General features: G+C 47.8%; 1 protein-coding gene across 7 annotated transcripts in view; it reads left to right on the forward strand.

Annotated features, from left to right (window-relative positions):
* The window catches only part of PLEKHA7 (pleckstrin homology domain containing A7), a 143,459-nt gene that overhangs the window by 27,853 nt on the left and 90,694 nt on the right, over positions 1–24,912 (forward strand). Inside the window, exon 1 of one of the 7 annotated variants that reach the window (XM_075546014.1) lies at positions 14,802–15,000. The exons of the other annotated variants lie outside the window; for them this stretch is intronic. The gene's annotated coding sequence lies outside the window, so the exon portion shown is untranslated. Of the gene's footprint in view, positions 1–14,801; positions 15,001–24,912 lie in introns of those variants that run through there. 7 annotated transcript variants of the gene reach the window in all.

The raw sequence follows: 24,912 nt of genomic DNA on the forward strand, positions 1-24,912 counted from the left end.
AATTAAAATTTCCATTGTCTTTGCCACTGAGGAAGGAACCTTCGGCTGGTTGTCATGGTGATGTCTGAACGACACTGTGGAAGTGGGTAGTGAGTGCCACCAAGAGCCCTGGGAGGAAAATTTGTCATTTTCCTCCCCCCTCGGCAGGGCTTACAGAACCACACTGCACATTTCCTTAATCGCCCTGCAAGTTCACATTTGAGCCAAATCTGTGTGCGTGGTCTGAAAGCCCCTTTCTAATGCCTTGTGTTCCTGAAGCAAAACAGCATCTGTGAGGTGCTCATGAAAAGTCTCAGAAAGTAATTAGGAGCTACCAGCCTTTCAAGGGACAGCGTGGCAGCTTGCGGGGGCCGCCTCTCCCTTCCCGGGCATTCAGATGCCTTGCCTGACACACCTTCTCTGTGGGGCAGCCCATTCCAAGCAGAGCAACGCAATATTTAATGCAGGCCACTTTAAACGTTGCCACTTAACACCCACTCTCCGAGTAACCACCCCCCCCCACCACCAGAGGCACACTGTGGCCATTATGCTGTCGGTAGGCCTAGGGGGGCTGTTTCTGACAGTAAAATCAGACTCTCATGCTGGCTTTGGGGTTTCTGCACAGTGTGTTTGGAGTGTGGCAAACGGAACATGATGGGAGTGGGGAGAACGGTGCTGTGTGGCCTTGGTAATGAGAATGGGTGTTTCTAAACTCTGTCTGCATGTTAGGCTACCCTAGACCTGAAGATGTCCAACAGTGGCACCCTCACCGCCAACTGGGTAACTTTCTGCACAGCGATGTGACACAGAGCCAAGAACCTGGGTCACATCTTGGCTTTACCCCTTAATCATCTGTACCCGGGCAAGAGAAGTCACCTCTTTGAGCCTCAGTCATTTCTTCATTGAAATGTTAAATAGTCATAGGAAGGGCTTCTGCAGGGTACTGTATCACGTGAGGTGATGCTTTGTGAATTGTACGTCCTTCCTAAACTGTAAATACCATTCACTAGGTATTCATGCTGTATGCTTGGCGGAATGCACTGTGCTGCAGAATCCAAGGCAGCTGTGAAGCAGGACAAACTACCCATCAGAATAAAGTGGTGAATGGATCCCTTAAACTTAGCCTGGGCGCAGAGAAGGCTCAGAGGTATAGAGGTGGTTCTGGTGCTACATTTTGATGGGTAGACAGAAGTTGGCTAGTCAGGGAAATGATTTCCATGAAGCGGAATCAGTGTGCAGACACTGAGACACATTGGGTCTGGGCATCTGTGAGGGGTGGTGAACCGCGGGGCAGACGGATACACAGGCTGGAAGAGCGGCACCTTTATACTGAAGGCGAGGGGAGCATTGGATGATTCCAGGCCAGGAGTGGGTGGCTTGCGGTGTACAGATGTTTTGGGTAGCCATGTGGAAGGTAGTTTGGGAAGGTAGTTGAGAGAGAGCTGGCAGTCAGTGGGTAGATGGGGGCAGAGATTAGGTGCCCACCGTAGATAGACTGTTCCCACTGCCCTGGAGACAGTAGCTGTGGGGATAGACAGGGGAGCTGGAATGGTGATGTTGGAAGGGAAGGTTGACTAGTCTTGGTGACTGATGGGAAGTGGGATAACGACTTCCAGCATTCCTCCTGGTGCTCTTGGCATTTGAGGAGAGAGAGGTCTTCCCTGTTCAACACAGCATAGTTTTAGCAATGGAATTCCTGCCCTCTAAATGCCCCCTCCCCACCCAGTCACCGCGCCAACAAAGGTGCTACCACCATACTCTAAATGTCTCTGGTTAACATCGACTCAGTATGATGACCCTGCACCAAGATGCTGATTCAATGGAGAAGTGGGGAGAGAAGGTGGAAAGTGTTCCAAGGTTGGTGTTTCAAACTCACCAGCTGTTCCGTGGGAGAGGTAGAGCTTGCTCTTCCCTGAAAGATTTAGACTCGGAAACTCTTCAGAGGGTCTCTATTAGAGTGGTTACACATTCGGCTGCAATCCGAAAGGCCAGCAGTTCAATATTGCCAGCTACTCCTCCTGAGAAAGACGTGGGTTTCTACTCAGTGGGGCAGTTCTACATACCCTGGTCTATAGGGTTGCTATGAGTTGGCATCGACTCAATTGCAACAAGTTAAAAAAAAATTATGGCCTGAATTTACGCAGTGGCACTGGGTTTGGGTTTTGGGCTAAGGGATATCTAGAGGGAGCCCTGGTGGCACCGTGGCTAAAACACTTGGCTGCTGACCTAAAGTTTAGAAGTTTGAATCCATCAGCCGATCCATGGCAGTCTGCCCCTGTAAAGGACACAGCCTTGGACACCATCGGGGGCTGTTCTACACTGTTACACAGGGTGGTTATGATGTGGAATTGGCACCATGGCAGTGGTTTTGGTTTGGAGTCCACTGGTCAAACAGCAAAAGCCTAGGCTGAGAAGAAAAGGTTGGAGGGTTGAGTCCACACTGAGGCTCCTTAAAGAAAGGCCTGGTGGTGACCTCCTTAAAACCAGCACTTGAAAGCCCCACGGAGCACAGATCTGTTCTGACAGACCATACTGCACCAAGGCCCAACTCACTTTCTTGGAGTCCACCATGATACATAGCAACCCTGTAGGACAGGGTCGATCTGCGCCTATGGTTTCCGAGACTGTATCTCTTTGCAGGAGTAGAAAGCCGCATCTTTCTCCCTCAGCAGCTAGTGCTTTCAAACTGCTGACCTTGGGGTTAACAGCCCAATGAGTAACCACTACATCACCAGGGCTCCTATTCTGACCCACGTGGAGTCATAAGTCAGAGTTGATGTACTTGGTGCATGCTCTGTTGTTAGTTTGAAATGGGACACTTGGGTAGAAGTGTCTGTCGGCAGTTGGATCTAGGGCTGGAGAGTGGCTAGCTCCGGATATACAGGGATGCTGCCTCTCCACGGAGGATATTTAGCACGAGAAGGGCTGATGGTCCAGAACCTCGGGGACCATCATGTATATGGTTTCATCTGGTGCACTGAGGGTATTGCAGGGTCATTTTATACTGAAGAGGAAATTGAATTTGCAAGGGCAAGTGATTTTCTCCAGTTTCTTTTAAAATTGCTTTAAAGAAAATCCTTTCTTTGGCTCAGTCAGTCTTCAGATGGGGCTAGGGAGAAGTGGATTTTGCCCGATTTGGTTGCGGGCCCCTTTAATATCGTGCTTTGTGGCAGTTGGAACCACTGTCTGAACGACTGGGCCCTCACTCTCGCTGCCGTCCCCGGGGCTCCTTGTCTTGGTGGGCTAGTCAGGAGGCCGCTCGTCACAGTGTGTCTTTCCTGCACGACAGCTTTTTCCTTGGCGCCCTGTGTGCTCTTGGTTCACTGATTAATAGACACTTGAGGAATTGCAGGGAGGCGTTTAACATGCATCAGATCCCGTCACTAGCAGAGAAAGTGATTCACTGAGCTGGCTCTCCGCTGTCTGCATCCCTCCCCTCCAACACAGCTTGACATTGGGGAGGGGAGCTGGAATCTGCAAAAGCACAGTTTAAATGTGTGATTCAGAGTCAGTGGTGTGCAACTGCCTCTTATGTAGGGGTGCCCATGAGAAGTGGTGAATCCAGGGGAATTTGTGTTCGCATTTTCTTTGTTACCTTAGTCAAAAGCGTCGAAGTCATTCTCTGTCAAAGATGGCCAGCAGATGTTGTGTGCTAAACCGTAGATGCCCCAGGCAGTACCCACTCCAGGGTTCTGAGGCCTTCAGACTGAGGTTTAGAAGCTTGGTGATTTATCAGAAGGCGGAGACCCTAATAAGAGCTTCTTCTATTAAGCAAGATGTTTCCTCTTGCCTTGGACATGTAAGGTGCTGGTTTTGCCCAGGTTGCCTTCCAGACTGATAGTTCCAACTTTTGACGCCAATTTAAGAGTCGCAGGGCGTGGGTTTGAATCCTGCCTCTGCCCCCTGCCTCCGTCTGTAATTGAACACAGATCCGTTATTTTCTCCGATCATCATCTGTAAAACAGGCCTGCTAAGCTACCTGGTTCCTAGGACTGAGATGCTGCCTGCAGAGGGCCTGGACTGTGTGAGTGCTCTTCCCCAGCGGTCACTGTGTGGGTCTTTATCCACTCTCCTGCCCGCACACACTTGGCGGATAGCAGCTGCAGGAGCCTGGGCCCTCTAGTTAGGGATCTGGAGAACTGGTTTTTCTCTAGGGGGCTGGTAACTAACCAGCTGACCAGACACACCCAGCTGTCATCAAGTCAATGACTGTGACTCATGGCAGCCCCATGTGTGACTGTGGAATGGTGCGCCATAGGGCTTCCAATGTCAGATTTGGGGGAAGTAGATAGCCGGACCTTTCTTTCTTTTCTTTTTTCAAAATCATTTTATTAGGGGTTCATACAACTTTTATCACAATCTATACATACATCAGTTGTGTAAAGTACATCTGTACATGCATTGCCCTCATCACTCTCAAAGCACCTGCTTTCCACCTAAGCCCCTGGCATCAGGTCCCCATTCCTTCCCTTCCCTCCCCACTACCCCCTCCCTCATGAATCCTTGATAATTTATAAATTATTATTTTGTCATATCTTGCCCCATCCGACGTTTCCCCTTACCCACTTTTCTGCTGTCCATCCCCCAGGGAGGAGGTCACATGCATATCTCTATAATCGGTTCCCCCCTTCCAACCCTCCCTCCCTCCATGCTCCCACCATCACCACCCATACCACTGGTCCCAAAGGGACCATCCACCCTGGATTCCCTGTGCCTCCAGTTCCCATCTGTACCAGTGTACATCCTCCTTTCTTGTGAAGCATTTCTGGGTGGAACGGAGAGGACGACTTTTTATTTAGCAACTGAGAACATGAAGTGTATGCACCACTGAGAGACTCCCACCTCGTAGTGTCCCCTCCTCGGTGCCAGGCACCATTAAGAGAGTGTTTTTAGATAGTCTAGAGTCATATGGAGGAGGAACTCTGGTGTCACTGGGCAACTGGTAACTGCACGGTTAGCAGTTTGAAACCACCAGTTGCTTGGAGTGGGAAAGATGAGGCTTTCTACTCCCGTATAGAGTTACATCTCAGAAACCCAGAGGGGCAGTTCTGCTCTGCCCTGTATGGGATGAGAGTTGACTCGGTGGCAGCAAGTTTGATTGAGAGTGCACTCCCTGTCGCTGGGTAGTTAATTGGAACCCAGCTCTCACTCCTCCCATGGAATTTGCCGCCTCTCTTCTGGCCACTCATCTCTCCATTCCTGTCTCGGCTTTCAGAAAAAAAAAAGAAATTCCAAAGAAAGCAGCACTGGAGGAAAGCTAGTGCAGTTTGTCATCCGCCGTCCTTCTGGGCCCAGCAGGCTGCTCACTGGAAACTCTGGGTCCTGGGCACTGGGCGCCAGGCGTCTTTTTTCTGCTGCATCACCAGGAAATTGAGCATCACCAGGAAATTGAGAAGGAAATGGGTTTGGGTGGGGCTTTCCAAAATCGTCTTAATTTGCCCTTTGCTAGAAGTGAGATATACCAGGGAAAAAAAATCTCCCCTGACCGAGTTCCCTGAGTCCTTTTCCCCAACCCTGTGGGTATGAAGGGACGCTGGGCCAGGGGGGAAAGGCAGCCTTAGGCCCTGGCAGCCCCATCCCCTCTGGAGTCCCTGGGCTCTGTTAACACCATGGCTAGCAAAACCATTGAGGGGCCTGTTGGGAAACAGAGGCCTTGCCAGGCAATGGGTCTCAGTGAGAAAGCAATTGTGGGCTCAGAAACTGGACTCATGGGGACAGTGTCCACACAGAGGGGAGCAGGCAGGAGGCTCCTCCCCCTGGAATGTGGCTGGACCGCTTTGCCTCTCCCACCTGCTGCCCCACAGCCTCACTGCAGCTAACTTTCCTTTCCTAACAAAGACCCTGTGGTTTAATTCCTCTGGGGCTGTGTGCACAGCCAGCCCTCAGATCTGCATGCTGATACGGTACAGCCACACTGGCTTCTGGAAGAAAGCGCTAAATGTCAAGATTTATGTGGGTCACTGAGCTGCACACCTGGGAAAGAGTTCTGTCTGGTACCCTCCTTCTGTTACTGCTTTGACCTGGGGGGGGGAGGGGGGTGTGGAGATAGGAAAAATGACTGGCTGTGACTTCCTTAGGGTGCTCTCTGAGGACTTACCCCTTCCCCTGCCACCACTTTCCTGGTCGTACCAGTATAGAGGGAGACGCCAAGGATCCTAATGAGGTGCACTGGTGGAGTTGCACTGGAGCAGAGGGTCGCAACCCATTTGGGGGGTTGAAGGACCTTTTCACAGGGGTTGCCTATGACCATTGGAAAACACATAACTATTTCGCATATTGTTTTGTGATTAATCACTACACTTTAAATATATTTAATTATGTTCCATTTGTAACAATGAAAATACATCCTGCCTATCAGATATTTACATTATGATTCATAACAGTAGTACAATGACAGTGAAGAAGTAGCAGTGAAAATAATGTTATGGTTGGGGGTGGGTCACCACGACATGAGGGACTGTATTAAAGGGTCGCGGCGTTAGGAAGGTTGAGAACCACTGCTCTAGAGAGTCACAATGGCATTCTCTAGAGGAGGAAAGGCAGCCAAGCATTGATGTTTCTTTCTCTTGTTCTCTCTTCCTCCCTCACTTTTTCCTTTCCTGTCTGCCCCTTTCTTTTCTTTCAAGTAAATGGCTCCTGCAATTGTAGAGACTGACAAGTCCCAAGTCCATGGGTCAGGCATCTGGCTGGAGGCTTTTCCTGGTTCCCTGATTTGTGTGGATGCAGAAACTGGTGAATCTTCAAATCTGCAGGCTGGGCGGCAAGCTGCTGGCTCCCATCCCAAGAAATAGTGTTCAAATGACAACCCAGATGCCGGACAGAGGGGCTGAGGGACAGAATGAGAACTTTTCCAGGACATCAATATATGTTGAATACAGGCCGCACCCCCAAGGAAACTCCCCCGTCATCACATCACAAAATGGAGAATGATTACATAATACTGAGAATCATGGCCTGGGCATGCTTGCACATGACACTAACCATCTCACGCTCCTGTGTAGCTGTCTCTAAATCTCTCCCAGTTCACAGAAGAGATTAAGACCCAAAGAGGGAGCGTGACCTCTTTCCTGCCCACTTTCTGGTACTGCTATTGACCTTGAACAAATCACCCACAGTAGGGTCAGAGGAGACAGCAGGGAGAAAGCATGGTTTTGGATTTGAATCTTTTCTAAATAGTGTCTTCCTGTGAGATGAGACTTGAAACAGTCTAGAACAGCCTCACCTATATGGCTGTGACCCCCTGCCCTTATTCACACACCTCTGAGGGTCCCAATCAAAGCGCTGTTCCGGGCAATGTTCTCTTTGTCCACCACACCAATTACCACATCAGTTCTGACTCACGGTGGCCTCATGTGTGTCAGGGTAGAACTCTGCCCCTCTGCTGCTCAGGGTTTCAATGGCTGATTGATAGAAAGCAGATTACCAGGACTTCCTTCTGAGGTGCCTCTGGGTGGACTGGAACCCCCTTTTGGTAGCCAGCCAAGCATGCTGACTGTTTGCAAAACCCAGGGCTCTGTTTCCCAGCGTCAACAGTCCTCAGACGTCGGGATCTCTGCAACCTAGCCATGATTTTCATAAAGTCTCTTCGAATCATTGATATGCCTCCTGGATTCATCGAGTCGCAGCGCTGGAGAGGAGCATCAGGTCATATTGGCAGGTTCCAGGCCTGGTGTTTCGGTTCTTCCATCAGCAGTATTGGCCTGAGCTTAGAAAGATTCACCAGTGGTTTGGATGCTACTCTGGCAGCGACATTGTGGGCACTCAATTTCTTGGGAAAATATGCCTTCTAGTATCTCCACCCACTGATGCTCATTCCTTCCCCTTGGATCTGAGGGAACAAATCGAATTATTCTTCCTTGTGATCATCATTCAGAGATGAAGACAACGGCCATGTGTCTGGTGTCTTCTGAGACCATTCAACTCCAGTTCCATCAGTGGGGGTGGGGGGCTTTTTGATCCTTTCAAACCCTCTACATGCCTGGCCGGCCTCTTGGACACACACCCTACCCGGAGGCGTGCTTCCCAGATGCAGACACAATGGTTGGATGGGGTTTGATCAGTTCATGGCAGAACATTTTAATCTCTCTTGTTTTTGACTGTGTACAACCATAAAACGGAAGACCAAGATCCTAGTCTCTGAGTGGCGCGCATAATTACTGTGCTCAGTTGCTAACTGTGAAAGGTTGGCAGTTCAAGTCCCATTAGAGGCACATCCAAAGAAAGGCCTGGCTGTCTACTTCCCCAGAGTAGTACTTGAAAACCCTGCGGAGCACACATGGGGCCACCAAAAGCTGGAAGACTGGACAGCAACTTGCAATAGTGAAGGTCTTCCTGGCTCTTGGACGACTATGTCACACTGTGGCCTCACAAGGATTGTAGTAAATCAAAGCCACTAGGAGTTGACTGTGACATGCTACTGGCATCCAGACCACCGATTCTGGGTTTCGATGGAAGGTCTTTTGACTGGATGCTGGGGATTGCCAACACTCAACGGTGTTTCAGGTTTGCTCGGGGAAATTAGTCAGTAGAGGGTGGATTTTGTGCACGGCAGGAAATTAACTTGGAAACAATGTAGGATTTCCCCTTTAATTCTTGTTTTCAGGAACCAAGAGCTCATTTAGGGTTCAGTAGTGACTATGACCTTTACCCATTCTGCACTTCCCAGGTCTTTGCCCCTTCACCTGCAAAACAGAGAGAGGTTGGATGAAGTGAGCTCTGATTCATGCTCAGCTGTAAAACTGATTTCTGGAAGGCCAGGGTTATCCTTTGTGATGAAAGGTCTCACGCTTGCTTAATAAACCGATGGAGCATTTACCACTCTTGACTATGAAGACAGATGCTCATTGCTGGATCCGAACTCCTGAAAAACCTGCCCTTTCGTTCACCTTTCACAGGATGGAGAGGTTCAGCTGTGACATACCACTTCCCTCCTCCTGATCACTCCCTTCAGTTGTCAGACAAGATATGATGTGGTGAGACTGGAATGGAGCTGACTCTCAAATATGTGTTAAATCAATGCACGATTGTGTTAGGCATTGTGTTGGGGGTAAGGTAAGCAGTAGCATTCAGGTCTGCCGATGTCGTCATTGAGTACCTAGCTAGCATTAACAATGACTCCTGCAAAGTGAAGGCAACGTTTCACAGGTGCTTTCTGAGGCACTTTGCTTGTGGGTGCTGGGGGTGGCTGTCGAGGGCCTGACTCAGGGCCTGTTATCCAGATACTTCTGGCAAAGCCAGTCCAAGCAGTGTCCAGCCAGTGGACTCTGACTCATCATGACCCGTGTGTGTCAGAGCAGAGCTGTGCTCCGTAGGATTTTCAATGGCTGATTTTGGGGAGTAAATTGCCAGGCCTCTCCGAGGCTCCCCTGGGTAGACTTGAACTTCTGACTCTGTCTTGACTTCCTGGCAGTTCCCTGTTGACATACTTATTCTGTGACCTTTTTAAAATTACCTTCAGCCTCATTTTACTTCTGGCATTAATGGCATTGAGTGATAAGCTCCACGTTCTCTTGGATCACCTTTCTTTGGAATAGGTACAAATATGGATCTCTTCTAGACAGTTGGCCAGTGGAGCCAACTGGCACAGATGAGTAAGCCTCGGCTGTTTATACATTTGTTGGTATCCTATCAATTCCTGAAGCCTTGTATTTCACCAGTGCCCACAGTGCAGCAGCTTGGATCTCTTCCTCCGGTACCATGGCTCCTTGATCAATTCCTTTTAGTACAGTGCCTGTATAGTCCTTCCTTCTTCTTTGGCTATTTCCTGCTTTGTTCCGTTTTTATCCTTAGAATCCTTCAAAATTGCTCCTAGAAGCTTGAGGACAAAAGCTTAGCCGAATGAATCAAACTCACTGCCGTTCATTCTAACTTCTACTCATAGCTACCCTCTAGGACAGGGCAGAACTGCCCTCTGGGGGTTTCTGAGACTTTAACTTTTTTTTGTTTGTTTAATCATTTTATTAGGGGCTCATACAACTCTTATCACAATCCATACATACATCAATTGTGTAAAGCACATTTATACATTCGTTGCTCTCATCATTTTCAAAACATTTGCTCTCCACTCAAGCCTCTGGCATCAGCTCCTCATTTTTCCCCTTCCTCCCCGTTCCCCCTTCCCTCATGAACCCTTGATAATTTATAAATTATTATTTTGTCATATCTTTCCCTGTCCAATGTCTCCCTTCACCCACTTTTCTGTTGTCTGTCCCCCAGGGAGGAGGTTTTATACAGATCCTTGTAATCGGTTCCCCTTTTCCACCCCACCTTCCCTCCACCCTCCCGGTATTGCCACTCTCACCACTGGTCCTAAAGGGATCACCTGTCCTGGATTCCCTGTGTTTCCAATTCCTATCTGTACCAGTGTACATCCTCTGGTCTAGCCAGATTTGTAAGGTAGAATTGGGATCATGATACTGGGAGGGGGAGGAATCATTTAGGAACTAGTAGAAAGTTGTATGTTTCATCATTGCTACACTGCACCCTGACTGGCTCGTCTCCTTCCCACGACCCTTCTGTAAGGGGATGTCCAGTTGCCTACAGATGGGTTTTGGGTCCCCGCTCCGCACTCCCCCTCATTCACAGTGATATTTTTTGTTCTTTGATGCCTGATAACATCCCTTCGGCACCTAATAATCACACAGGCTGGTGTGCTTCTTCCATGTGGGCTTTGTTGCTTCTGAGCTAAATGGTTGCTTGTTTACCTTCAAGCCTTTAAGATCCCAGATGTTATATCTTTTGATAGCCGGTCTGAGACTAACTTTTTTTCTTCAGTTAATTCTGACTTTTAGAGACTACAGGACAGAGTAGACCTTCCCCATAGGGTTTCCAAGACTATAATCTTAAAAAAAATAATTTTATTAGGGGCTCTTACTACTTTATCACAATAGAAACGTACATCGATGTGTAAAGTGCATTTGTACATTTGTTGCCCTCATCATTCTCAAAACACTTGCTCTCCACTTAAGCCCCTGGCATCAGCTCCTCGTTTTCCTCCTCCCTCGAGACTAACTTTTATGGTAGTGGAAAGCTGGTGTTTGGAGTTAGCAGCCCGACGTGTGACCGACTATGCCTAACAGATAGGAGGGAGAAGAAGACCTGTCCTTTTGCTTTATGATCAGTTTCTGTACGATGTGGCTAACTCTGCTTATGGTTAGTCTTCCTGATTCGGATTGAGGGATGAGTAAAAGGCACATTTCTCCCAAAGGCAAATGAAAAGCACAAGTGTGCTAAATAGCCCCAGGTGCCGACCTCAGCATTGGGAAGCAGCAGGAAGCCGTGGTAGTGCAGTGAATTGGCAGGGTATCTCTCGCAGGCTCTGTGTTGCCATAACTCCACCTACCCCCCCACGAACGGAATTTTTTGGTGAAATTTGTCTATTTTCATACTTAATTTTGAAAAACTGAGGATCAAATGAAACTTAATATGCGATGAATTGGTTTGCACTTTTTATCAGTTTGAAACCTTGGATGTAAGTGGGGTAAGCTTCAGGCTTGGTGTATGGAATGGGGTCTTGGGTCATTACTCTCTAAGGGTTGACTGGTCTGTTGTGGGGCCCTGTGAAGGGACAAGTGGGGATTGTGTGTGGAGGGGATTGCTTCTGTTCATCCCTGGGTATAGATGCAGAGAAGGTGCTCAAATAGGTCCATAAAAAGCACATTATAGAGTAATATATGCATTTTCCCGTTTATGGACATCAACATATATGCATGCATAATATTCAAATGCATAAAAGTTTCATAATGCAAAAACAACAATCATTGACATCCACAGGTTGCTCAAGAAACTGGTAAAGGAGTGCTCCTGAGATGGATACGAAGTTGGGGGCAGGAAAGGGAATTTCTTTAGTTTATTGTGTCCCTTCGGAAACATAGTACGTAGATTATTTTTGAAGCGTGAAATGAAGTGAGATGTTGGGAAGCGCGATTGCTGTGTGAAGGCGCTTGGCCTTCAGTGCTGTGTTTTCAGGAGAGCGGAATCAGAGGGTTCCAGACTAATCAGGAAGAATTTCTTGGGAAAGAAAGGACTGGATGGTTGGCTGTCATTCACCAGAGAAAAGGATGGCAGGAGCACAGGCCCAGGGTTGGGAAAGCCAGGTGACTTGAGAGCTGGTGAAGAGACGAGTTAGGCAGGAGGAGGAGCCAAAAGCACAGAGAGGCAGCGAGGCACCGGAGGCTCCAGCAGTGGCCGTGAGCAAGGTGTGCAGCGAGCAGGAGGCGAGGGAGCAAGTGCGTGATTCATCTGGCAACAAGGGTAAGGGGGTCAGAGGCAACACCACAGGGTGGGAACCTCTCCCATGTCCCCTCCTCACCCCCAGCAGCCTGTCATTGGTCCTCGCTTGGGTGCTGCCCGGTGAAAAAGAGTTAGACCTGTGTACATGAATGAATAAACTCATGAAACTCCCCTTCCCACCACTGGTGGATGTTGGGCCTCTGGAAGCTTGCCAGCCTCTGCCGGCGTCTGATGTGGCCACTGCACTCTCAAGCCAGCACATCACCCCAGACATTTGGGGGGTTCTATAGAGCAAAGGAGCACTACTGGCCTAGTGGTTACTGGTTTGGCTGCTGACAGCAAGGTCAGCAGTTCAAAACCCCCAGCTGCTCCTCGGGAGAAAGATAGGGGGCTCTCTACTTCCATAAACAGTTACAGTCTTGGAAACTCACAGGGGCAGTTCTAGACTGTCCTGTAGGATCGCTATGAGTCAGCATCGACTTGATGGCTGTGAGTTTGGTTTGGTTGGTAAAGCATCAGGAAATTGAGCGGTAACCTCTGAAACAAACTTGCACTCGGGAGTCAGGCCGAGCGGGGCTGTGATTCTGACCATGCCGCTTACTAGTTATACCCTTTGGATGTTTCTTGGCTCCTTAGAGGTTTGGTTTTCTTATTTGCAAATGGGGAGAGTATGACTTAACTTTCTAGGGTGGTTGCACCTAGCAACAAGTTGACACTCGGCCAGTAGGAGTGCTTTACTTTTCTGCTCGATTACAACACGTACTCCAGTCTGTAGACATGCATCTAGCTATATATCTATCTCTCTGTATGCTTAAAGATATATATCTATATCTCTCTCTATATACCGCTCTCTTTCAATCTAGCCTACTGGTGTGCAATCTCCTATTTCTTAAGTTCCTATTCTCATAAATTCCTATTATGTTGTAGTCACTGCCCCTTCCACAGCATGCAGGTGCTAAGCACATAATAGGGCCAAGCCTGTCCTCTCTTCACTCCGAATTCAGTTTTTATAGCAATTGACTTGTGGTTGACTGGGGCGTGTCTATAGGTTAAGGCATGTCTCCTCTGAGGGTACAACAAGATTTGTTGAAGCAAATGCTCTTGTGCAGATGACATTGCCAGGGTGGCTCATGAGTCACTTGTGCTTCCATTCTTCGGTGGTAGATCTGTATTTGGTGGGGCTTGAGGTTTAGACAGTTTGGAGCCCCTCCTTAAAAATACGTAAGATGACCCAAAAAGCTTAGACATTTTGCTAGGGCCCTTCTTGGAGCTTTGAGAGGGGCTTGTGAAAATGAGGGACCCCAAAGTCTAAGCTTTGTTAGTTTTACAATAAATGTTCTCCGTGGTTGCTAGGTGCCCTGGGATGGCTCCGACTTGTGACCCTCTGTGTAACGGAAGCAAACACTACCCAGTCCTGCGCCATCCTCACCACGTTGTGCTTCAGTCCGTTGTTGCCGCCACTGCATCAATCTATTGTCACTGGATTTAGAGATTTACAGAATACTCATCACAGGAGTTAGAAAGGATACGGAAGTTTTAGATAGAGAAGAAATGGAGAGAGAAATGGATCCAGATTTTAGTAAAACCGTTCCTAAGTAGATGTAACTAAAAAGCCGTCTGTATTCCCCCCTTCATTCAGCATGTAGTCACTGAGCATGACTGTGTGCCAGGCACTGGACACACACTCTACTCTGTAAAGTGCGAATTCATATAGTCACCTGTACTGGGACTTCTAGACCTATGCAGGTCTCTGTAGAAGTCCAGCATCCTTGTCTATCCAAGGGTGTAACAGTAAAGCTGTGACTTTGGTACCTTAGTTTCTTTCTCTGCCACACCCCTTTCCAGACCTCTATGAGAGTGAGAACCACAAAGACAGGAATTCATGAAAAGAGTTTCTGCCATCCTGAGCAGTGGTGATTGTTGCCCAGGATGGGGTGGATGGAGGGGTATGCTGCTGGTACTCAACCCTTTCCTTGCCCTGCCCTGCTTGCAATGTTGATCCAAACAAAAACCAAAATCACTGTCATCAAGTACATTCCGACTCATAGAGACCCTGTAGGGTAGGGTAGAATTGCCCCCGGTGAGTTTCTGAGACTGTAACTTTTTACAAAAGTGGAAAGCCTCATCTTTCTCCCACAGAACGGATGGTGGTTTCTAACTGCTGACCTTGTGGGTAGCAGCCCAACTCCTAGCCACTATTCCGGGGTTCCTTTTGAAATGTTGACGGAGGAGCCGCTGTTTTTCCTCCGAAGGTTCTGCTTGGGGACTAATTTCAGGCAGCGTATGGCAGGGCAAAAACCAGGGAGCACTTCATTCTGCTCTAGTCGGTTTCCTGTGTCTCACTCTACCTGGGGGGGCCTGACCCCAAAGAAGAGAAGAACTGGGTCCTGGAGGCGCCACATGCCTGCTTTTGAGCCCCATCCTGCACGCTCCTTGCCTCCTGGGGTGCTGACTCAGAGCTGGAACCATGTTCCTGAATAGTTGCCAGGGTTTGTTTTTTTTTTTCCTGTGGGGGTGGAGAGAAAGGAGGAAGGGAAATGAATGAGCAGGGCCAAGAAACTGCTGGATTTGTAACACCTTGCGAGGCAGCTTCTCAAGACGTGAAGTCGAAAGACTACGCTGGGGAGTCTCTTCGTCTTCACTGTAGGTGGCTGGGTGTTCTCTACAGATCTGACACGCTCCAGGGCTTTCCGAAACGTCCCTGCAGCTGGGAAGACACAATCCCAGACATGGAGTTCAAGGAGACAGTGAGTGGGTCTTCAGCCTTGTACAGCAAGATCAAGAGAGCAGGTTAGTCCTGTCCTGGTTTCACGGGACGCAGTTTGCCTGCTGTGCGTTCTGATGGATGAAAGTCCATAATGACTGAGGATTGAGGGAAGGAGTTTCAGATGGTTGGGAAGATCAGTATAATTAGGAGTAAATAAGACAGAAGTATCACTAACTACACCCCGCCCTCGCCCCCCACTCCCCGTGATGGAGATGTTATTATAAAAGATAAGCTGTTGGCAAGTGAGATCTGGGAGGACAACTGTCCTGCCTCTGCTCTTCTGTGTTTTCAGTAACAGGCAGGGTTGTTAGATTCTGGCCTGGAGCCCTGTGGAAGGCATTAGCTTGAGATAAACTAGTATCGTAGAAGATGCCTAAGCATCATATAGTCCGTCCTTCCCATTTTATAGTTGGAGGACACTTTAGAGGGCATTAAACAGAACCAGAACAGTGGGAAAAGTCTCCCATGAAGTTTTTAAAGGTCTGAACAAAGCAGGTCCCTGGTTCAGTGCAGCCTGCCGGGAAGGTGGTTTTGCATGGATTTTACTTTCTGAAACAAGAGGCTCAACCCTTTGAGGGACTGCCGTGGAAGAAACCACACCTGTTGGTGTTAAATCACTCTGCCTAGCAGGTGATCCCCTTAAATAGAGGTTTAAACAGGAGGCTGGGTTTTGGGCCTTCCTGCAAAATCTACGCCTTGATTCTTTGATCTATGGCAGGCTAATGAGACTGAGGTTTGTAATATGGAGAATCATGCAAAGCTGATTTGGAGTGGAGTTTTCAAAGTTAGCAAAAGAAAGAAAACAAATACAACTGAAGGTTGAGTGTCTGCCCTGAGCCAGGCACATTATCAGTAGTCTTCTAACAACCTTGCAAGCTTGGTATTATCTTCTACAGATAAACCAAGACTCAGAAAGGTCACTAACTCATTCAAGGTTGCCCCGCCAATGTGTGGCAGGGCTGGAATGTGGCCTCCACTCTGTGCTCTGCAGGCTTCATGGAGAACGTGGCTCCCTCATTGGACAGACAGAAGACTCAGGCCCAGAGAGGCTGAGTGGCTGCTCAGAGGCAGGGAGCAGGTTAGTGGCGACAAAGCTGGTAATTCAGGCTCTGATTATCTGGCTTCCCGGCCAGCTTCCTTTAATGTAACAGCCGAAGGAGGAGAGGGTGCATTTCTTAATGTGTTTGCTGCTTCATTAGATTACGTGTTTGGTCTTAATCTTGTCATGGATATTGACGATCCTGTGAAATTAAAAAAATCAAAGCCATTATTAATCAACTAGCAATCCTGAGTGTTGGGGTCCCATGATTGTGGGAGGGAGATGAGTGTAAGGTGCAGGTTACTGGGACAGAAAAGGTGCTTTACAGAATGAGAGCATCTGAAAACATCTGGGTTTAATCTGATGAAATCTCAAGATTTTATAGATCAGTGAACAACTCTTACTCTGGGCTTGGAAAGGACACCCAGGGCTTGGCCAGACTTTCTACAAGCACAAAATCAGATGCACACATGCTTGTGTCCCGGCTCTTGAGTGAGTGAGAGGCGTCTTACTGTTTCCGTGCCTCAGGAGAACCATGAGAAATAAGCAAATGGCTGCTCCCAGCCCCCCAGGGATGAGCGGAGGGTCTTCCTGGGACAGGGAGAGGGAAGGGGAAAGAGAACAAACGCATGGAAGCACAGAAGGCAAATATAAGAGAATGGATAATCACTCACCAAAGTGTAGGTTTCACTCCAGATACTCTCCGTCCACAAGTGGAGGGTAGAGCTGATGTCTGTATTAGCCTCTTGTGTTTTGAATCACTCAGTAATTTCCCCGTGGGGGTTTTCATTCCACTCTTTGGATCTCTCTGTTCACTGTATTAACCCTCCATGCAGGGATGGGGGAAAGTTGCAGGGTTGTAACACAGTTGGGGGAGAGCCAAGGATGAAGCATTTTTGGCATGTTAATGTCTCATTCTTCCTTCCTTTGGCAGTAAGAGTAGAAAGCAACTGCTTTCTGACCTATTAGATTCTGGTCTCTGTGATCTGAGTCCAGGACTCTGTAGTGATTAACTGGCTCATTTGGAGACATGGCCTTGAAGCAAAGTAGGAGTCCCCTTAGACATTTCTCATTCAGCAAATATTTCATGAGCACCTGCTCTGTGTCAGGCAGTTCTATAGGCTGTTCTTTTTCCGTTTCTCCTCCCACCTGCCTTTTGTTATGACCCCCATTGATAAGTGAAAGAACACAGGCTCAGAGAGGTAAGGTGGCTCACTCTGTTTTGAGCCCACATCTCCTGACTCCAGGACTCTGGGAAGACTTACTCTGAACAAGGCTGGCTAGTGCTATGCAGCTAGCTCCCACTTGGAGAGAGACTGGGACCATGCATTGGTTCCTCGAAGCCAAGCTCCCATGCATCTGGAATAGGGGCCCGTTATGGTGTGGTCCTGTGCACCCAGCTGTTGTAACTCTTGACATTTCAAAACAGGGCAAGCTCGAAAGCCCATTGAAATAAGATTTTCAGCTCCCTTAAGGAACAACAGAGATCAGCAGTGGTGACACTCGGAGCTAAATGAGCAATTTTGTGAAAGTGCTAAGTAAATAAAATAAAACAGGAGGAGATATTTGGAAAGTGCAACGAAACAGAAGGAGCTGTTTGGGTGGTGGCGATGTTTGAACAACAAAATAGAAGCGAATAATGTCACGGAATTAGACAAGTAAAACATGTTGAAATGGGCAAATGTTTTGTTGCCTGTCTATTTACCATGGAGAGAGAGAAACAAAAATCTTAAAGGAGGTTAAGGAATGTTGAGGGAACGGGGTGATGCTTACTGTACCGATTCTTGATGGCTACCTGTCATCTCGGCAGCCCAAATGAGTGAAGATGCGGGGACCTCTTGGGTTCCTGGAATTGAGTCTTTTCAGTTTCTAGTTATGGGACCTCAGTAGCAACATTATTTAATTCCCCAAGATCCTTGGCTTCCTTGAGAGATTGGGAGTTAGAACAAAGACACTAAGTGCCTTAAGAAGCCGGAGGCAGGGTTGAATGGGGCTTCACGCCTGCCGGCAAGACTTTCAGAGTGTCCTGGGGTCACTTTGAGAAGCCCGAAAGTCAGAAAGCCAGAAAGTGATAACTGAATAGCAGATACCGCTCCGCATATCAATGAGAAGAGAGTATTTTAATTGACCATTTTAAACACTTTTCTTGGGACATAATTCATATCTCAGTAGTTCCATCATATCAAGAAGAGTTGTACAGTCATTACCATCTTCCCCTGCTATGCCCACAAGAAGCCACTAATCCAGTTGCTGTCTCTAGATTCATCCATCCTGGATTTCATATATCAGAAAACAGAAAAAGCTAACACTGCCACCAAAATAGAGAAAGCCCTCAATGTGGTTGTTGATAGGCTCCTTCCTATACGGCGCCCCTGTCAGTGTCAACCGCCCCCCCCCCCCCCCCGGTCCTCCCTTTGCTCTCTTCTCCAGTCTCTTGTGTTGACTGTCAGACTTCTTGAAGACAGAACCCAAGTCATCCCTGCTCTGGGGCTTGTGGGGACGTGCGTGCTGCGTATTTACAGGGACGGCTCCCTGTGGGGCCCGCCTTTGGGGATGGTCCTCTGTTTGCGGGCGTCTCCCAGGTGAGATTGGCAGCCTCTCATTCTTGAGGGCCTGCCCCTGGGATAAGAGCAGGGCCCTAAACTAAAGCTAGCCTGTGCTTTGCCTCATTTACCAAGGACTCTAAGAAGCTGGAGAAAAACAGGAGCCCGCCCCCCCCCCCCCCCCCCCCCCGCAAGGAGGAAAGAAAGGCTCTTGGACTCCCTTGAAACCAGCCACCTGGCTCCCAGCCAGGGCATCTCTGCACCACCAGAGAGCAAGGTGGCAATTCAGGTTTAGGAACAAGTATTTCAGGGGATGTGTTTGTGCCTGCCAAATGCTGTTTTAGACAGGAGGATGAGACAGGAGAACCACCTTTCTCTCTTTTTTAGTACTCTATGTTTATTATTTTGAAGACCAGTCAGCGTGTTTTCAAATACTGCTGTACTAGTTTACATTCCCATGCGCAAGACTTGAAAATTCTCCTACAGATGTCTCATCCGTCCATTCATTTTCTTCCATCTTTCTTCTCTCTGTTCTTTACACTGGTTAATTAAAAAAAAAATCATTTTATTGGGGGCACATACAACTCATCACAATCCATACATTGTGTCAAGCACATTTGTACATTTGTTGCTCTCATTTGCAAAACATTTGCTTTCAACTTGAGGCCTTGGTATCAGCCCCCACTCCCTCATGAACCCTGAGAGTCGCCTTTTTAAAGAAAAAGATATTTTGAGCTTTTGGTGAAAGTTTATGTAGTCAGTTAGGTTCCATTTGAACATTTTCATTGACATTCTATAATGACATTACTTTTGAATGTGACCTCTACTGAGCACAAACCTCATGATCAACATGCTCTTCAGGGGTGCTCAGTTTAGGCCCTTTCAGTTCTCGGCTTTCTCGGCCCCATCCTCCTCTCTGCTTTTGAGCATTGTGGCCTTTGGGTCTCGTGCTGAACGGTGTTGAGGAAGGCTTCCACCTCATGGTTAATGTCCTGGGTTGTGTGGGCCACGCTGAGCTAGTTCACCAAAGGGAAGCTTGGGGGTAGGCTTGGTTCTGGCTTTAGAGAATGTCTCTGGGTGACAGTCTCAGGAGGTCTGCTATTCTCTACTATTACAGTTAGTGTCTTTGTTGTTTTAAATAAGAATCTGAGTTCTCCATGTTTTTCTCCAAACTATTACAATCTCAGATCAATTAGCGGTAGCAAGGTACCATCTTGTTCTTCTGGTCTGAAGCTAGATGAGAATGTGGCTCATAAAGATTTTTTATTATTAAATATTAAATTCTTAATAATTGTAGAATTAGGAGCTGGTAGCGCCTGAAGCTTCTCCTAGGTGCTAAAAGGTGGGGCACAGCAAATAAATCTAGAAGATTTTTTTTTTAGTTTTAACAATTTATTGGGGCTCATACAATTCTTTTCACAGTTCATACATATACATACATCAATTGTATAAAGCACATCTGTACAGTCTTTGCCCTAATCATTTTTTCTCTTTTCTTCTTTTACATTTTATTAGGGACTCATACAACTCTTACCACAATCCATATAAATCTAGAAGATTTTACACTCACTACATGAGTTTGAGAATTTGGTGCTTGGTGAGGGCAGGTGCGGAGTAATGGAGAGAGATCAGAGGAAAGGTTGGTCATGTGCAGGGATCATAGGAGTTGACTGTGCTTGTGGAGAAGTCATCCATCCTCTCTGGGCCTCACTTTCCTCACCTGTAGCCTGGCGGGGAGGTACCTAACCTTCCTGTCAGGTATCTAGGAAGGCTTAGTGAAGTAGCCATTGGAACACAAGCCCCCTAGGCCAGAGAGTGACTCAGAAGCCCTGCCATGAGCAACTTGGGTGTTTTATCAGAAATGACTGAATTTTAAAACCTCCGTATTCAGGAGACTTTACTTTGATGATCTCCTTTCTCAGTGTTTAAGTTTTTTTTTTTTTAATTTGAACAGTGTTCAAATAGTAACTCATAGCTTGGAGCCCTAGTCTCTTTGTCTCTGTCTCTCTCTGTCTCTCTGTCTCTGTCTCTCTCTCTCTCTCTCTCTCTCACACACACACACACACACACACACACACACACACAATGAGATAAACATACCTTGCCTTACCCAAGTCAATGGATAACTTCGAATAGGATGCCCACAGCCATATGTAACTCAAAAACATGCTGCCATTGAGTCAGTCCTGCCTCATAGTGACCCCACGTCACGCTCCTGTAACTGCAGAAGACGGCGAGGATGCGGGCGGCCCGTCTGTGTTAGAGCGGCAAGGTTGGCTCTAGGTCTCATCAAATGATGGCTGTTACTTTTCTATCCACTTTCCAAAAGTGTAACTTCCTTTGCTCTTATTTTGGCATACAAAATGTATCTTAGTGCCTGCACTTTCCAGCCCAGGGTTCACTTACCCAAGACTCTAGGGTGCTTTAAGCTGGTACAAGTCGAGGAGGGTGGAGGAGAGAGGTGCTTTGAAGGTTGTGCAGCACATACGAAGGCCCCATTGAATGCTCCAGGCACAGAGAAGATCCGCTCTTTGCCTTTGTCTACCACAGAGCCACCAAGCCGGCCTGGTGGCAGGATCCAGGGCTGCTTGAGGGCTGGGTGAGTACCACACAGTGGATGCCGTTGAGAACTGTGGCCGGGGGCCAGTGGTGAGCAGTAAGAGGGAAGCAGCCACATGGTGCTGTTTTCCTGAGGTCTGTCTTTCGGACTCCCTGATCATGGCCAGAATGCTGCCAGTCCCACAGATTCCTAATGGAAGCGGGAGAGCCCGTTAGCATGTAAAGAGGACAGAATTTGGAAGCTGAAAACCTGGGTTCTTGTCTTAGTTCACTTAGCGATGAAGTTAGATTGAGCAAGTCACTTAGCTTCTCAGCACAGTTTCCTCATTCCTGAAATGGGGGTAGACGGCATCGATGCACATGCGAGCAAACGTCTTGTAGCTGGCAGAGCATGCCAGAGGGAACCGTGGACAGTGGTGCTGTTGCTTTCTGTTTGTGTCTCTCATGAGCCAGGCATTATTCCCCGCTCCTCCCACCATCCCACCCCCTGCCAACCAACTCCTGGACCGTACTCATCATTATGAGATTTCTTATGCAAGTGACCGGTTGGAATTTAGGATCCGGACTCAACTTGGGACAGCCGTTTCCCACTGTGCCCACAGGCAGGCCCCTCCTCAGCCCTTGTCCTGCAGTTGTTTCTGCCTGCTCCAGGAAGTGTTACCTCCACGGTGTCAATAAGCCTCATAGTCCACGGGTCAGTCAGCCTAGCTTCACCGATGCAGAGCAATGGATAACTCAACTTGGAGCTTGTAGCCATCGTTCCAAATGCTGTGCTGCATTATCAGTCGTAGCCTCTGTGCCTGTGGTTATGTGCCCATTTTGGAATGAGTTGCTATGTGAAGAGGCAGGGTTGGGTTGTGATGTACCTTGAATCTCTTCCTTTCTAGAGGATGTGACTCTAGTTATCTCCAGTTCCATTGGGGGAACGGTCTGCATTAAAAATATAGCACTGTTCTGGCAAATTTCTCTCTTTTGTTCTGGATCCTGTATCTGGTTAATCTTAGTCTGACTTCTGGTTCTTGGGCTTAAACCAGGAGCCTATCATCTGGCCTGATTCAGTAGCTTTCACTGCCCTGTGAACCAGCAGCTGGCCATCTGACCTGCAAGTTGGGTTCATTAGTTGCCCCCAAGGCAGGACAGAGGCAGGTCCAGAGAGGGGCTTGGATTAGAATTCATGTTTTCACGTTCCCTGATGAGTAGAGATGACTTTCTAGAGGAATCTGGTGTAAAAGAAGCCTAACCCTTGAGCACATGGTACGAGGATTTCTGAAACAGGCGGTGATGGGCCTGCTTCCCTCGCTGTCTCCATGCTCATGCCCTTGCTCGGCTTTTTATGGGAGACCAGGCTGCTGCCTGCCAGATGAGGTCAGAGGATTCCAAGGGCTCACCGGGGAGCAGGAGCTGGGAATTTAGAGGCTGCCTCTGGCTGGGAGGTGAGGGGGTGGCAGGGGTGGTGCAGAGTTGCCCGGCTCTGGGAGCAGCCCAGCCACCAGACTCTGTCTGCTTCTTCCCTGACTTGCTGGCGCTCAGGGGCTCGTTGAACCCTGGTGCTCAGCTTCTCCCAGACGCAGGCTGCAGGATGCTCTGGCTGCTGGAGAGGTTGAGTAAGAATACTTGGAGGCCTAGACACTTCTGTTTTAACGGCTCTGTTGTGCTGACTTAGACCTGCTGGTCTCTAGGGAGCCTCCACACTGAACTTTGAGAAGGAACTAACCTCTTAACACTGCCAAACAGAGATGATCTATTGCCTCTGTCAGAGAACACATTTTAACTGTCTGAACTAGGAGCCTTTAAACATGTCTATAGCCTTTGATGGAGTAATTCTACCTCTGGGACTGTAGCCCGAGAGAGTAACTTGCATAAAAAGTCTATGCTATTAAGTGTATTTTGGTTATAGTGAGGAGAACCACCTAAAGGTGTAGGACTGCAGGAATATAAACCCTTCTAGAAGGCAGCGAGGTGGTGTACATGGTTAAGTGCTGGGTTCTAGGTCCATGTGGAGATACTTGGGTTTAGTTCCAGATCACTGCGATAAATGAATAGCACAATAAAGCAAGTCACATGAATTGTTCCTTGTTTCCTAGTGCATATAAAAGTTATGTGTACAGAGTTAGCCCTGTGGAATACTGAGCCACACAGATATCAGTCTCCACAACCCTGAAACCAGAAGTAGTTGGTGCCTGGCTACCGCTACCAAAAACTGGCAAAACTCACTGCCACTGAGTTGATTCAGTCTCGTAGGTACCCCGTGGGTCAAGTAGAACTGCCCCTGTGGGTTTCTGAGGCTGTAAATCTTTCTGGGAGCAGGAAGATTATTTTTCTCCAGGAGTGACTGTTAGGGTCAACTGAACTTGGGGTTAGAGGCATAGCTCCTCACCCACTGTGCCACGAGGGCTTCTGTAACCCCTTTAAAGTTACCAATTGCTTTAAAAAGGATCACATTGGAAGGCCCTGCATAGAAAGGAGGAAAAAAAAATAGACTCATTGGCAGACTAGAGATAGGACCTTGCCCTCCTCACCTCAAGACCATGGCCCTTCACCACCCTGTCAGGGTCTGGAACTGAATTCATCTCCCTGTTAGAAAAGCTAACCATTTAGGATCAAAGGGCAGCATCTATCCAAGCACAAGGCTGAGCGAGCTAGGAAAAGAGGCAGCATGGAAACGGGAAGCGCAGGACAGAAGAGGCATCTGCAATGATACATTGACGGGATTGGAATGAAACAAAAGGGGGATTGGAGGGGATTGAAGTTGAAAGAAAATGGCCATGAATTGTTGAGTGTACAATGAATGATTCGCTGTGGTTTTAAAGTTATATTAATACTCTGCTGTAGTCTATTTAAAACATGATTACATTATGCAAAAGCTCTGAAGGGTGTGAGAATTACTGAACCGTGACTGGGAGACTGAGAGTGCGTGCTTGCTGTGGGAGAGATGGGGATGATGGGCTTGTTTGATGCAGGGTTCCTGCAAACCTTCCATTGGGTAAAACAAAAGCAACAAACCCTGAGTACCTGGGGAGTCCAGTGCACTGAAGGGCAATGAAAGGAGGTGTCTGTGCTGGTCCAGGGGCCGACTCCACCCGCGTCTTCGCCAACAGACCTAGAGGGCAGAGCCTCAGAAGCCTTCCCGAGCCTTGTCTGCACACACGGGTCGCCAGGAGTTAGAATCCCCTCGGCTGCAGCAACAAAACCATGGGGCCCTTTCAGTTCACTGCTGTGCCCCTAGCATCTAAAGTGACGCCCAGAACACGCGTATCCAGCCAACATTTTTGTGTGGTTATGTGGAGAGAAAAATGTACATCCATATGATAAGATTATTCTTCACCTATTTCAAATGAAAGGCCATAGTGATGTAGACAATCTCTATGTTAATGGGTAGCCAAAAGAGAAGTTACAGATTTTAATATAAATTATAACCACAATTAAAAAAAAAGTAATTGAAGAAAAGGAAAGTTTGGAACAAGATGTCCAAATAGCTCTCGAATTGGTGAGGTCACAGGTAATTTTGTTTTGTTTTTTAGGGTGGTCTTTCATTACCATAGATTGTTTATTAATGTATCTGATTCAGTTTTGTTGTTGGTTTTGCTTTTGTTTTTTATTTTATCATTTTATTAGGGGCTCATACAACTCATCACAATCCATACATACATCAATTGTGTAAAGCACGTTTGTGCATCCATTGCCCTCATCATTCTCAAAACATTTGCTCTCCGCTTAAGCCCCTGGCATCAGCTCCTCGTTTTTCCCCTCCCTCCCTGCTCCCCCCTCCCTCATGAACCTTTGATAATTCATAA

The sequence above is a fragment of the Tenrec ecaudatus genome, chromosome 4 (assembly GCF_050624435.1).
Source record: "Tenrec ecaudatus isolate mTenEca1 chromosome 4, mTenEca1.hap1, whole genome shotgun sequence".
NCBI lineage: Eukaryota > Metazoa > Chordata > Mammalia > Afrosoricida > Tenrecidae > Tenrec > Tenrec ecaudatus.